The sequence below is a fragment of the Nematostella vectensis genome, chromosome 14 (assembly GCF_932526225.1).
Source record: "Nematostella vectensis chromosome 14, jaNemVect1.1, whole genome shotgun sequence".
Lineage (NCBI taxonomy): Eukaryota > Metazoa > Cnidaria > Anthozoa > Actiniaria > Edwardsiidae > Nematostella > Nematostella vectensis.
In genome coordinates, this window is record NC_064047.1 from 14,598,563 (window position 1) to 14,613,924 (window position 15,362).

Consider the following 15,362-nt stretch of genomic DNA (forward strand, 5'->3'; position numbering starts at 1 on the left):
TGTAACCAAAACGATTGGCAGTTTTCCGCAAACAATAACATTAATAGATCGCACTTGAACGCTGGCGGTTTACACCTAAATCCTTCAGGAACCACTGCTCTGCAAAGAAATTTTAAATCATTATTGAATAATTGATTCGATGAAAGTGTGAGCATAGGAAATTCACTTTCCCAGCAATCGAAATCATTTTCTTGTAATCCTGATCCGTTTTCAACTGCGCCACTAGATACAGGGACCACTATTCTAAATGGCCCTAAATGTAGAGGTTTCAAAATGGCTTTTCTCAACATTGTAAGCATACCAAATTACATAGACGAAATTCGCATTTCCCATTTATTTAAATCCTTCGATCTTCTTGGCTTTAGTGAGACTGGACTTGATTCTACTTTTTCTGATGGCGAAGTGAGAATTCCGGGCTACGACATTATCAGGAAGGATAGGAACCGAAATGGTGGTGGTGTTTGTTTATATCTACGCTCTTCCATTAATTATTGTATAAGAAATCTTGTTCCTGATAGTGTTGAGGCTGTTTGTGTTGAAATAACAAAACCACATAGCCGCCCATTCTTTGTCTCTATAATCTATAGACCTGAATCACCAATCGATTACTTTAATGACCTGGAACAATTGATCAAAGCTGTAGATGACGTGAACAAAGAACATGTGATCCTCGGGGACTTAAATTGTTGTTTGATGAAAAGACCTATTGAAAATAAAACAAAAAGACTTAAAAAGATATATGAAACATACCAGCTTTCTCAGTTGTTAAATGAACCTACTCGCATAACAATGCATTCTAAAAGTCTAATTGATCACTTTGTCACGTCATGCCCAGATAAGATCAACTCGTCAGGTGTCATTCATCTTGGTTCGAGTGATCATAGTCTTATCTATGGCATAAGAAAAATAAAACCGTACAAAAGCTCGCGGGAAAAAGCAAATACTATTGAGATCCGCAACATGAAAAAATTCAATCAGGAACTTTTTGCTCGTGATCTCCTTGCTCAGCCGTGGGAGCAAATTGTTTTATGTCCAGACGCAAATAAAATGTGGGATTTTTGGAGGGATTTATTTCTCAATGTACTTGATAAACATGCACCAGTTCAGCTAAAAAAGAAAAAAGCCTTCAGTGACCCATGGGTAACTAAGGAAATAAGAGAATTAATAATTCATAGGGATAAAGCAAAACGCAAAGCAGTGGTGTCTAAGTTATCCAGTGACTGGGAAGTCTATAAATCTTTTCGAAATAAAGTCAACATTGCTCTACAGCAAGCAAAATCAGACTTTTATAGAAATAAGGTTGCTAGTCAAGAGACCAATCCTAAGGAGGCCTGGAAGACTATCAACAATTTGCTTGGCCGCAATTCTGGTCAAAGCGTTGTTAACGAACTGAAAATTAATGATCAAAGTATCAGTTCTCCTGAAGAAATAGCTGAGGCCTTTAATTCCTATTTTTCTAATATTGGCCCAAACTTAGCTAATTCAATGCCACCTACTAATACATCATTTGAAAGTTTTGTTGAGTCTTGCCAGGTAAATATGACACATTTTAAATTGTCGTTTCCTAACAAAGTTTTGAAACTCTTGAGCAACCTCTCTAGCCCAAAGGCAACTGGTATTGACAAAAACTCTGGCAAGATATTGAAAGCTGCTGCTAGTTCTATTTCTCCGTCGCTTTCTTATATCTTTAACAACGCGATAATTACATGCTGTTTTCCAGATGAGTGGAAAATGGCCAGAGTCCTACCTATTTTCAAAAAAGGGGCAAAGAATATACCGGATAACTATCGGCCTATCTCTATTCTGCCAGTGATTAGCAAGCTTATGGAGAACATAATGTTTGAACAGCTGTATGACCATTTGATCAAAAACAATATACTATCTGAACACCAATTTGGCTTTCGGAAGTTACATTCTACCACATATGCGCTTCTCGATTGTACTAACAGCTGGTATGTTAACATGGATAGAAAATTGTTTAACTTGGTCGTATACTGTAAACCACGGGGTATTACTTCGCAAGTTAGAAATGTATGGTATCACGGGGAATGCCTTGTTATTATTACAGTCTTACTTAACCAACCGTAAACAAAAATGCCAGCTGAATGGAGTTATGTCTTCCGAAAGCCAAATTAAATGTGGAATTCCTCAAGGCTCAATTCTTGGTCCCCTATTCTTCCTTATATATATAAATGATCTTCCCCCATGTCTAAGTTGTGCATCCCCACGAATGTTTGCGGATGACACTAATCTCACGATATCGGGAGAAACAATGGAAGAGGTGGAGGTGGCCATGAATGAGGACCTGGGGAATGTTAAGGAGTGGTTGCTAGCCAACAAATTGAGTCTAAATGTGGCTAAACAGAATTTCTTGTAATGGGTTCTCATTATAAGCTGAGAAACCTCCCTTGTCAGCCTAATATTACAATTGACGATAAAAACTTAAAGCAGATTAGACAAAGTAGGGTTCTCGGGATGGAAATTAATGAGCATCTCAACTGGGATTACTGTCGCTAAAAAAGTCAGCTCTGGAATAGGAGCTTTAAGACGAATTCGCGACTTTGTTGACAGGGACACTTTACTGTCAATCCATAATGCAATTATTCGGCCACATTTTAATTACTGCAGTGAAGTGTGGGATACTCTCGGCCAGGGAAATTCCAAAAGACTTCAAAAACTCCAAAATAGAGCAGCAAGGGTGATCACCAGAACATCCAATGAGGATCCGGCCTCTGGGGCTCTGGCGGAACTTGGGTGGGATACGCTGGAGGTCCAAAGGACAAAACAAAAGCAAAAAAAAAATGTATAAAGTGATTAACGGCTCCCACACCGCACTTCAGCTACCACTCCCTAAAACAGAATTTATGAACAAAAGCTTCAGTTACAATGGAGCAAAAATTTGGAACTCTCTCCCTGAAAACATTAGAAATTGCCAAACTTTAAAAGCCTTTTTAAATCAATTAAATGCTCACACTTTCACCAATATTTCATACAGTAATTAATTAATTAATATATTATATTTCTTTCTTTTATCTTTCTCAGTTTTTATTATAGATATTATATAGGCTAGATTATATTATATTTATATATATATTTGTTGTAAGTAGTCCACACGCCCCCAGTGGAAATCAGCATTTAGTATAGTTGTCGGGGCAAGCGTGTTATAAATAAAGTGTTATCTGTCATTGCACACATAGATATTGATATTTTTTTTCCTTCTCTCCAAAAATCAGGCTCCCATAAACTGTTTTGATTTTTTATCCGTTTGTTTTTACTCTCTTTTATGCATAAAATTAATGATGATAAAAAGAAAATATTCAGGCATCCAACAAAACTCTTTTGCTTTCTTAGAAAAGTCATGACGTGAGGATATTAGATAACAGGGAAGTTCTTGCCAGAGATTTACAGCTAGTGATTCCAATGTAAAGTCAGTGGATTGCGATAAAGAGGGCAGGTATGTATCAATGCTTTTATACGGGAAACACTTGATTTTTGCGAATATTTATGAATCTGACAGGGAAAAAGATCAAACCTCTTTTTACAAATCAATGACAGCTCGGTTGTCTGATACAAGAAAGGGTATTGAAGATACAAGTATCATTGTCGGTGGAGATTTAAATGTGTGTAAAAAAAACAGACGAAAAGCGCTTCACATGGAGGCAAAAACGTCTACTCAGATAAAGGCGTCTAGATTATTTGTTTGTAAGCGATGAACTAAAACAAAACATACCCGTTGATGACAGTACCGTCTATTAAATCAAAATAAGATAATTAAATGATGTCAAGTAACTAAGTACAAGTAAAGAAACCACCATTGAGCAATAAATTGACATCACGATAATTAAATAAATACTAAAGATATAAACTTTAACTTAAACATAGCTTAAGGTAAATGTGTTGGAGCAGAACTGAAGAGAGAACTATCATGCTTAGCTTGCAACAGTTGTCATAAAGGACCACCATCACTTGGCAAGATGATCACTTGTCAATACTGTCAAACGACCACAAAAGAGTAAAAATGCGGTAACAACCTTGCTGGCCAGCTGCTTATATGATCAATCACTTGAAAACTGCCAAACTAAACGTTGTAAGTACGCATTGCAAAGTTCCCTGGCCACAACATTGATACCATTTATTGAATGAGCTAAATTCTCTACTGCTGGATCCCAAACATATGGTAATAGATGACTCTACCAAAACCACTACTCAATTTCTGTCATAAAGAAATTGCAAGACACGTTCGAAACTCATTTTATATATTTCAGTTATAGTCCAAGTTAATAAAGTTAACATAATTGAGATCCATATTGTTATATTTCAATTATAAGTGTTTATGCAAAAGATTTTTACCGCAAGTTAATAAGGTGAAATAGTTGACAAAGTTCTATAACTTGTTTTACATTATATGTATTTTACATTTCAAAGATATCTAAATATTACACAAACTTCAATGTCTTTCTGTGAAAATCTTCAAGATTGAGTACGACTTCTAAATCAGCATTGTCTTTGGTAATTGTGAATTACACAATTGGTCAAATTAATTTTTAAGACTTTTTATATTTGAATATGTATGCAATTACTCCAATTTACTGTTAATAAAAAACGCCAAAACTCAAACCCATGTAGCATGCCACTGAAGTTGTTTTAATTATTTCTGAGGACTACTTGTACACTGCACCCACACAGATTTGATAAATAAATGCTTGTAGAAGCTATACTTTTAAGTTATAGTGTAAATAATAGAAGTTATACTTTTAAGCTATTGTATATTATAAAATGTTTAACATGTGGAATTACTTTTTTTTGCGCGTTTTCGCCAGCGACTGCAAACACCTAATATATATTATTATACAATTATACTACTCCACTTGGAACAAGAAGGCGGTCTAATACTTTAAGGAAAGAATGTTTAGACTGGAATATCAATTTTGGGGAATTGTACAGAACAATTTTTAAACAACCTTTTACCATATTCCAAAATTAATTCTACCCGAGCACTTCATTAAAAAAAACCCGTCAAATACCACAATATGTTGTGACAACATCCGCCTGTGACAACTTTGGCCTCACCATCAGTATCAAGAAGACTGAAGTGATGTATCAGCCCGCCCCAGGAAAACCATATCAGGAACCAAACATCACAGTTAAGGGGCAGCGACTTCAAGATGTAGAAAACTTCACCTACCTCGGCAGCACTCTCTCCCGCAACGCCAACATCGATGCAGAAATCAACAACCGCATCGCGAAGGCAAGCAGTGCCTTTGGGAGATTGAGGAAGTCAGTCTGGGAACGCAGAGGCATCTCACAATGCACCAAGATCAAAGTGTACAGAGCAGTCGTCTTAACAACACTTCTCTATGGCTGCGAAACTTGGACCATCTACAGAAGACATGAGAAACTTCTCCAGCAGTTCCATCTCCGCTGTCTCAGAAACATCCTAAATATCCGCTGGCAGGATAGAATCACAAACACTGAGGTTCTGGAGAGAGCAAACCTCCCCAGCGTCATTACCACCATGCGCAAAGCTCAGACACGATGGGCAGGACACGTCTGCCGTATGTCAGACTCCAGAATACCCAAACAGCTGTTGTACGGTGAACTAAGCCGTGGAAGCAGGAAAGTTGGAGGCCAGCGCAAACGCTATAAAGACTGCATCAAATCACATCTGAAAGACTTCAATATCGACGTGCAGCATCTGACAGACCGATTTGGCGTAATCTGATTCACAAAGGTGCCATCCACTCAGAAAATAAACGCTCCAACGCAGCCAAAAACAAACGCCAAAAACGCAAGGCTAGAGCTGACCAACCTACCAATATGACCCCCTCTTACTGGTGTCCGACTTGTGGAAGGGGTTTTCTTGCACGAATTGGCCTTATAAGCCACCTGCGGATTCATCCCTCCGCCCCTTAGACACTGTTATAATGTCAGTATTGCTATGGTCATACTCGACTACGAGTTGACGAACAACATTGCCCCATAGCAACGCCATACACTTTCAAATTTTGCTCCAACTTGCTTATTACTTCAATCAATATTAAAATCATGGGAAGGACGAGTTATAGATCCCGCAAGCGTAAATATCACAGGAATCAACACTATGTAGTCTAGTCTAAACAAGCAAAAAGCCGCATCAATTTAGAAAGAGAGGGGAACTGAGCTGGTTCATCGTGGAATCACAATAGATATGCCTCTTCTAAGAGGATCGAGGGAAATGTGAAAAAGGGCGAAGACCCTGCAAGCAACCTCAATGGTTAGTCTTTCATTTGCTTGCTTGTAATGACTATGGCGAGCAAAACATTGTCTTAACGGAAGTTCCCTGGCTGTGCCTCGTGTCTTCGATTGTTGTGCTTGAACTGTGGTTTGAAGCATAACTTCTTTAGTAGTAGCAGCAGCCGCAGCAGCAGCAGCAGTAGTAGCTTTATTTTAAGAGGGTAACACTTATTTATAGTGAAAAAGATTGAAAACCATGACATTGAAATATTTGAAAGCCGCACTGGAGCATGAAAGTGAGTCACAACGGGGCAACAATATTTCCCGCCTAAATTCAAACTTCAGACATGATCAAGTTTCTAGCGTGTCCGCCGATCAAAATCACTCGGGCTGTTTAAACTACGAAAGTTTCCAAGTTTTCTGCAATCGCATTCAGGGTGAACTAGCGGATATAAAAAAACTTCTTTGTAACAGAGCAGAATTATCCGATTCAAGTTCACAGATAAGGCTTCAAGATGAGAACAGTCTATTGAGAGACCGAGTTAACCAAATGGAAGTCAAGTTCGAGGACATGAGAGAAGAAAGGGACAGCCTCAAACTTGTTGTCTCTCTTTTGGGTTAAGACTTATATACAAGCCTGAAATCTGACAAAGAGAAAGCTTCAGTGGAACCGTCACCAATGGCTGCAGCGCCTTTGCCGAACAACAATAGCAATATTGGCAAGCAATCTGCAGATGGAACAGGGAAATCAAAGAAAAGTCGATCTAAAGCTTCTAAACGTAGATCTGCTAATACGCAACCAGCTAGATCAGATTCTGCCGGAGAAGGGACCCCGACTTCCATTGGATCTGGTGAAAATCAGTCAGAGGAGATCGCAATGCAAAGAAGACAAAATGTTGTTATTGCTGGTGATTCCATAATTAATTTCGTCAAGGGTCGGGAATTATCTGACGCGTCGAAACGTGTAACGGTAAAGTCCTTCTCAGGCGCAACCGTGGAAGACATGCATGATTATGTGAAACCAATCCTGAAGAAAAACCCATACACACTGGTACTGCATATTGGTACAAATGATCTTCGGAATTCTGAACCACAAGAAGTTGCAAATGCCATCACCGACTTAGCGCGCAGGATCGAGAGTGAAGCCACCCATGATGTAAATATTGCCGTAAGTGGGCTTACTACAAGGTCTGACTCGAGTGATCTGGCTAACAGGGTAAGAGAGACAAATCGCATTCTTCGCTCGTTCTGTAACCAAAACGATTGGCAGTTTTCCGCAAACAATAACATTAATAGATCGCACTTGAACGCTGGCGGTTTACACCTAAATCCTTGAAGGACCACTGCTCTGCAAAGAAATTTTAAATCATTATTGAATAATTGATTCGATGAAAGTGTGAGCATAGGAAATTCACTTTCCCAGCAATCGAATTCATTTTCTTGTAATCCTGATCCGTTTTCAACTGCGCCACTAGATACAGGGACCACTATTCTAAATGGCCCTAAATGTAGAGGTTTCAAAATGGCTTTTCTCAACATTGTAAGCATACCAAATTACATAGACGAAATTCGCATTTCCCATTTATTTAAATCCTTCGATCTTCTTGGCTTTAGTGAGACTAGACTTGAAGTGAGAATTCGGGGCTACGACATTATCAGGAAGGATAGGAACCGAAATGGTGGTGGTGTTTGTTTATATCTACGCTCTTCCATTAATTATTGTATAAGAAATCTTGTTCCTGATAGTGTTGAGGCTGTTTGTGTTGAAATAACAAAACCACATAGCCGCCCATTCTTTGTCTCTATAATCTATAGACCTGAATCACCAATCGATTACTTTAATGACCTGGAACAATTGATCAAAGCTGTAGATGACGTGAACAAAGAACATGTGATCCTCGGGGACTTAAATTGTTGTTTGATGAAAAGACCTATTGAAAATAAAACAAAAAGACTTAAAAAGATATATGAAACATACCAGCTTTCTCAGTTGTTAAATGAACCTACTCGCATAACAATGCATTCTAAAAGTCTAATTGATCACTTTGTCACGTCATGCCCAGATAAGATCAACTCGTCAGGTGTCATTCATCTTGGTTCGAGTGATCATAGTCTTATCTATGGCATAAGAAAAATAAATCCGTACAAAAGCTCGCGGGAAAAAGCAAATACTATTGAGATCCGCAACATGAAAAAATTCAATCAGGAACTTTTTGCTCGTGATCTCCTTGCTCAGCCGTGGGAGCAAATTGTTTTATGTCCAGACGCAAATAAAATGTGGGATTTTTGGAGGGATTTATTTCTCAATGTACTTGATAAACATGCACCAGTTCAGCTAAAAAAGAAAAAAACCTTCAGTGACCCATGGGTAACTAAGGAAATAAGAGAATTAATAATTCATAGGGATAAAGCAAAACGCAAAGCAGTGGTGTCTAAGTTATCCAGTGACTGGGAAGTCTATAAATCTTTTCGAAATGAAGTCAACATTGCTCTACAGCAAGCAAAATCAGACTTTTATAGAAATAAGGTTGCTAGTCAAGAGACCAATCCTAAGGAGGCCTGGAAGACTATCAACAATTTGCTTGGCCGCAATTCTGGTCAAAGCGTTGTTAACGAACTGAAAATTAATGATCAAAGTATCAGTTCTCCTGAAGAAATAGCTGAGGCCTTTAATTCCTATTTTTCTAATATTGGCCCAAACTTAGCTAATTCAATGCCACCTACTAATACATCATTTGAAAGTTTTGTTGAGTCTTGCCAGGTAAATATGACACATTTTAAATTGTCGTTTCCTAACAAAGTTTTGAAACTCTTGAGCAACCTCTCTAGCCCAAAGGCAACTGGTATTGACAAAAACTCTGGCAAGATATTGAAAGCTGCTGCTAGTTCTATTTCTCCGTCGCTTTCTTATATCTTTAACAACGCGATAATTACATGCTGTTTTCCAGATGAGTGGAAAATGGCCAGAGTCCTACCTATTTTCAAAAAAGGGGCAAAGAATATACCGGATAACTATCGGCCTATCTCTATTCTGCCAGTGATTAGCAAGCTTATGGAGAACATAATGTTTGAACAGCTGTATGACCATTTGATCAAAAACAATATACTATCTGAACACCAATTTGGCTTTCGGAAGTTACATTCTACCACATATGCACTTCTCGATTGTACTAACAGCTGGTATGTTAACATGGATAGAAAATTGTTTAACTTGGTCGTATACTGTAAACCACGGGGTATTACTTCGCAAGTTAGAAATGTATGGTATCACGGGGAATGCCTTGTTATTATTACAGTCTTACTTAACCAACCGTAAACAAAAATGCCAGCTGAATGGAGTTATGTCTTCCGAAAGCCAAATTAAATGTGGAATTCCTCAAGGCTCAATTCTTGGTCCCCTATTCTTCCTTATATATATAAATGATCTTCCCCCATGTCTAAGTTGTGCATCCCCACGAATGTTTGCGGATGACACTTATCTCACGATATCGGGAGAAACAATGGAAGAGGTGGAGGTGGCCATGAATGAGGACCTGGGGAATGTTAAGGAGTGGTTGCTAGCCAACAAATTGAGTCTAAATGTGGCTAAACAGAATTTCTTGTAATGGGTTCTCATTATAAGCTGAGAAACCTCCCTTGTCAGCCTAATATTACAATTGACGATAAAAACTTAAAGCAGATTAGACAAAGTAGGGTTCTCGGGATGGAAATTAATGAGCATCTCAACTGGGATCACTGTCGCTAAAAAAGTCAGCTCTGGAATAGGAGCTTTAAGACGAATTCGCGACTTTGTTGACAGGGACACTTTACTGTCAATCCATAATGCAATTATTCGGCCACATTTTAATTACTGCAGTGAAGTGTGGGATACTCTCGGCCAGGGAAATTCCAAAAGACTTCAAAAACTCCAAAATAGAGCAGCAAGGGTGATCACCAGAACATCCAATGAGGATCCGGCCTCTGGGGCTCTGGCGGAACTTGGGTGGGATACGCTGGAGGTCCAAAGGACAAAACAAAAGCAAAAAAAAAATGTATAAAGTGATTAACGGCTCCCACACCGCACTTCAGCTACCACTCCCTAAAACAGAATTTATGAACAAAAGCTTCAGTTACAATGGAGCAAAAATTTGGAACTCTCTCCCTGAAAACATTAGAAATTGCCAAACTTTAAAAGCCTTTTTAAATCAATTAAATGCTCACACTTTCACCAATATTTCATACAGTAATTAATTAATTAATATATTATATTTCTTTCTTTTATCTTTCTCAGTTTTTATAATAGATATTATATAGGCTAGATTATATTATATTTATATATATATTTGTTGTAAGTAGTCCACACGCCCCCAGTGGAAATCAGCATTTAGTATAGTTGTCGGGGCAAGCGTGTTATAAATAAAGTGTTATCTGTCATTGCACACATAGATATTGATATTTTTTTCCTTCTCTCCAAAAATCAGGCTCCCATAAACTGTTTTGATTTTTTATCCGTTTGTTTTTACTCTCTTTTATGCATAAAATTAATGATAAAAAGAAAATATTCAGGCATCCAACAAAACTTTTTTGCTTTTTTAGAAAAGTCATGACGTGAGGATATTAGATAACAGGGAAGTTCTTGCCAGAGATTTACAGCTAGTGATTCCAATGTAAAGTCAGTGGATTGCGATAAAGAGGGCAGGTATGTATCAATGCTTTTATACGGGAAACACTTGATTTTTGCGAATATTTATGAATCTGACAGGGAAAAAGATCAAACCTCTTTTTACAAATCAATGACAGCTCGGTTGTCTGATACAAGAAAGGGTATTGAAGATACAAGTATCATTGTCGGTGGAGATTTAAATGTGTGTAAAAAAACAGACGAAAAGCGCTTCACATGGAGGCAAAAACGTCTACTCAGATAAAGGCGTCTAGATTATTTGTTTGTAAGCGATGAACTAAAAGAAAACATAGACGTTGATGACAGTACCGTCTATTAAATCAAAATAAGATAATTAAATTATGTCAAGTAACTAAGTACAAGTAAAGAAACCACCATTGAGCAATAAATTGACATCACGATATTTAAATAAATACTAAAGATATAAACTTTAACTTAAACATAGCTTAAGGTAAATGTGTTGGAGCAGAACTGAAGAGAGAACTATCATGCTTAGCTTGCAACAGTTGTCATAAAGGACCACCATCACTTGGCAAGATGATCACTTGTCAATACTGTCAAACGACCACAAAAGAGTAAAAATGCGGTAACAACCTTGCTGGCCAGCTGCTTATATGATTAATCGCTTGAAAACTGCCAAACTAAACGTTGTAAGTACGCATTGCAAAGTTCCCTGGCCACAACATTGATACCATTTATTGAATGAGCTAAATTCTCTACTGCTGGATCCCAAACATATGGTAATAGATGACTCTACCAAAACCACTACTCAATTTCTGTCATAAAGAAATTGCAAGACACGTTCGAAACTCATTTTATATAATTCAGTTATAGTCCAAGTTAATAAAGTTAACATAATTGAGATCCATATTGTTATATTTCAATTATAAGTGTTTATGCAAAAGACTTTTACCGCAAGTTAATAAGGTGAAATAGTTGACAAAGTTCTATAACTTGTTTTACATTATATGTATTTTACATTTCAAAGATATCTAAATATTACACAAACTTCAATGTCTTTCTGTGAAAATCTTCAAGATTGAGTACGACTTCTAAATCAGCATTGTCTTTGGTAATTGTGAATTACACAATTGGTCAAATTAATTTTTAAGACTTCTTATATTTGAATATGTATGCAATTACTCCAATTTACTGTTAATAAAAAACGCCAAAACTCAAACCCATGTAGCATGCCACTGAAGTTGTTTTAATTATTTCTGAGGACTACTTGTACACTGCATCCACACAGATTTGATAAATAAATGCTTGTAGAAGCTATACTTTTAAGTTATAGTGTAAATAATAGAAGTTATACTTTTAAGCTATTGTATATTATAAAATGTTTAACGTGTGGAATTACTTTTTTTGCGCGTTTTCGCCAGCGACTGCAAACACCTAATATATATTATTATACAATTATACTACTCCACTTGGAACAAGAAGGCGGTCTAATACTTTAAGGAAAGAATGTTTAGACTGGAATATCAATTTTGGGGGAATTGTACAGAACAATTTTTAAACAACCTTTTACCATATTTCAAAATTAATTCTACCCGAGCACTTCATTAAAAAAAAAACCGTCAAATACCACAATATGTTGATTATTGCCCCATAGCAACGCCATACACTTTCAAATTTTGCTCCAACTTGCTTATTACTTCAATCAATATTAAAATCATGGGAAGGACGAGTTATTAGATCCCGCAAGCGTAAATATCACAGGAATCAACACTATGAAGTCTAGTCTAAACAAGCAAAAAGCCGCATCAATTTAGAAAGAGAGGGGAACTAAGCTGGTTCATCGTGGAATCACAATAGATATGCCTCTTCTAAGAGGATCGAGGGAAATGTGAAAAAGGGCGAAGACCCTGCAAGTAACCTCAATGGTTAGTCTTTCATTTGCTTGCTTGTAATGACTATGGCGAGCAAAACATTGTCTTAACGGAAGTTCCCTGGCTGTGCCTCGTGTCTTCGATTGTTGTGCTTGAACTGTGGTTTGAAGCATAACTTCTTTAGTAGTAGCAGCAGCCGCAGCAGCAGCAGCAGTAGTAGCTTTATTTTAAGAGGGTAACACTTATTTATAGTGAAAAAGATTGAAAACCATGACATTGAAATATTTGAAAGCCGCACTGGATGGCCGCTTTTTCAATTTTCCCGGAAGGTTGTTCCATAATTTTGTAGCTGTCACCCTAAGTTTTTCCCCTCAAGCTCACGCGAATATTTGGGCAAAATTGAATTGACCCAACCAAACCTAGTATTTGCATTGTGTGCAAAATTGTTAAAAGGAAAATCTCTGATAAGGTATTACGGAAATGTATTCTGAGTTCTCTTGAAAAGAAGGGAGCATTTCATCAGATTGTTCTCAATATAAAAAGGAAAAAGTTCCAGTTTGTTGAATAAAGGGAAAGAAGGCGCACGGGGACCTGAGTTTGCTAAGACGCACAGCCCGTTTTCGTAACTTGAGGAGCCTTTCCACGGCATCATTGGAGCACGCAGCCTCTCAGGCCCGCCCAGCATAGCAAAAAATCGACTTGACCAAAGCATTATAGTAAAGCAATTGTTGTTTAAATGGTAAGCATGAGCGGATCTTCCGGAAAAATTGCAAGCCTCTGGGACACTTTCTTACAAATTTTGGTGATGTGGCCTTGGAATGAGAGCTCACAGAGCGTAGAGACCAAGCAGACGTGCTGAGTCAACTTGATCCAGCTTCGTTGCCGATGACGTCATGATAGTTTCTTTAATGAAATTTTCATGGCCTTTCCCCGTAACTAGCATTGTTTTGGGGACTGATGGGGACGTGATATCGTCTGAATCCAGACTGCTTACTGTACAGCAAGTTGTTGTTTAGCAGATAGTTTTGTTTTAGTAATGCCAATGGATGTGCTTTTCGATGATCTTAGAAAAAATGGGAAGTACCTCCAAAAAGAAATCCAAGACGGCTTGTTTATGGCATGAGTGATTGGGCAAGGGCAAGGCTCAGCAAAAAGATTTTGTGGCATCATGAACACGTCATCTGCCTAAAGCTTACGCATGCCATAATAAAGCTTTGCTAAAAGCCTTGAAAGCTGTTGCTGCTGAAGCAGCATAACATAATACAACTGTATGGCTATTTTGAAGGACCATATCAAAATATTAAAGGTCATTACATAATTACTTAAATGGGGATAGCCCATAGACATGTGGGCTCTAAACACAACCAAGCGAAAAAGCAACTGCTTGCACACACACAACCCGTGATCAAGCACCTTGGGCCCAGGCCCCAGAGAAGTGCGAGAAAACATTTTCACTTCTTTCGTTGCTCAGCCAGAGATAAATACTATATCTTTACAAAACAGTGTGCTGCCTGTGGTCTTGAAATCCACAAATCCCGGGGGCCGAAAACTTCAAGTTAGGACCGCCTTTTACTTAATCTGACTTGAAAAAAATGATTCCAAATCCTTCTCTTCAGGTAAAAATTATGGCGTGCAATTAAAAAAATTTCTACTCACGTGGTTTTGGATAACCTTTATTTTTCATATGCCATAGATTTTTCTTTACATCAAAAAGTTATCTCGCTATAAGCGAGTCAAAACACGCTGTTTTTGTGGATGTGAATCATTTTAATGATTAAAATAGCTTTGCACATCTGTCAACACTTAGATAAGGTCATGCTTGTGCAACATCAAAATGTTTACATAGTATTGATGCGAAAAAAGTCGAATGTGGACCGAGTTATACATTCAATAACTCAAAATTCAATTGAATTATGGGGATTCGAGCTATATCCTTCGGAGTATATCTACACGATAAAGTATTTGAGCCAAAATTTGCAGTGACTGCTAGGGGCAATCAAGTAAACAAGTAAAGAGTATTTAAACCGTGTTTCGTTGAGGGTGCTACTTTACAATACCATTTTCTATAGAGGTCAAACACATTTTGCTCCAAGAAGAAAAATGGCTTGCGATAAAACTTGTGTAGTAGAGCTAATAAGAAAGAAACAAGCGGGATTTCAAACGTCAAAGTCAAACTAATTGCGAAAGAATTTCTGCTACCGTAGATTGATAGATCTTAGTGCCCTTACTAACATATTAAAAATTCCAAAAAAATTTCTCCGGGCAAACATGCTTAAAATTAAGGGAAAAGTTTCAGCGTTTTACCACAGGGTACCCGCGTCGCGTAAAATTATAAAAATGTTAAATAAAAATGAATTTATGTTTTGAGTTTTAAAAATGCAAACACTAGTTAGTAAGAAGCGAACACTTTGTTTTTATGTATGATTTAAAAAGTCTCAAGATTAAACAGCGATAGAATCAAAAATTAAAACAACAATCAAGTCGATTCCTGTGTGGCGAGGAACGCCTGGTTGATAATCGTTTAGTCACATCAAGCACTGCAAGTTCATCGGGTTTCTCTCCAAATTTGTCGATATTTTCATGCTTTTTTTGTGCTTAATTGTGGTAGCAGTTGTTATAGAGGCTGACAGGGATTTAAGGTAAGCAATCAGAAAAAA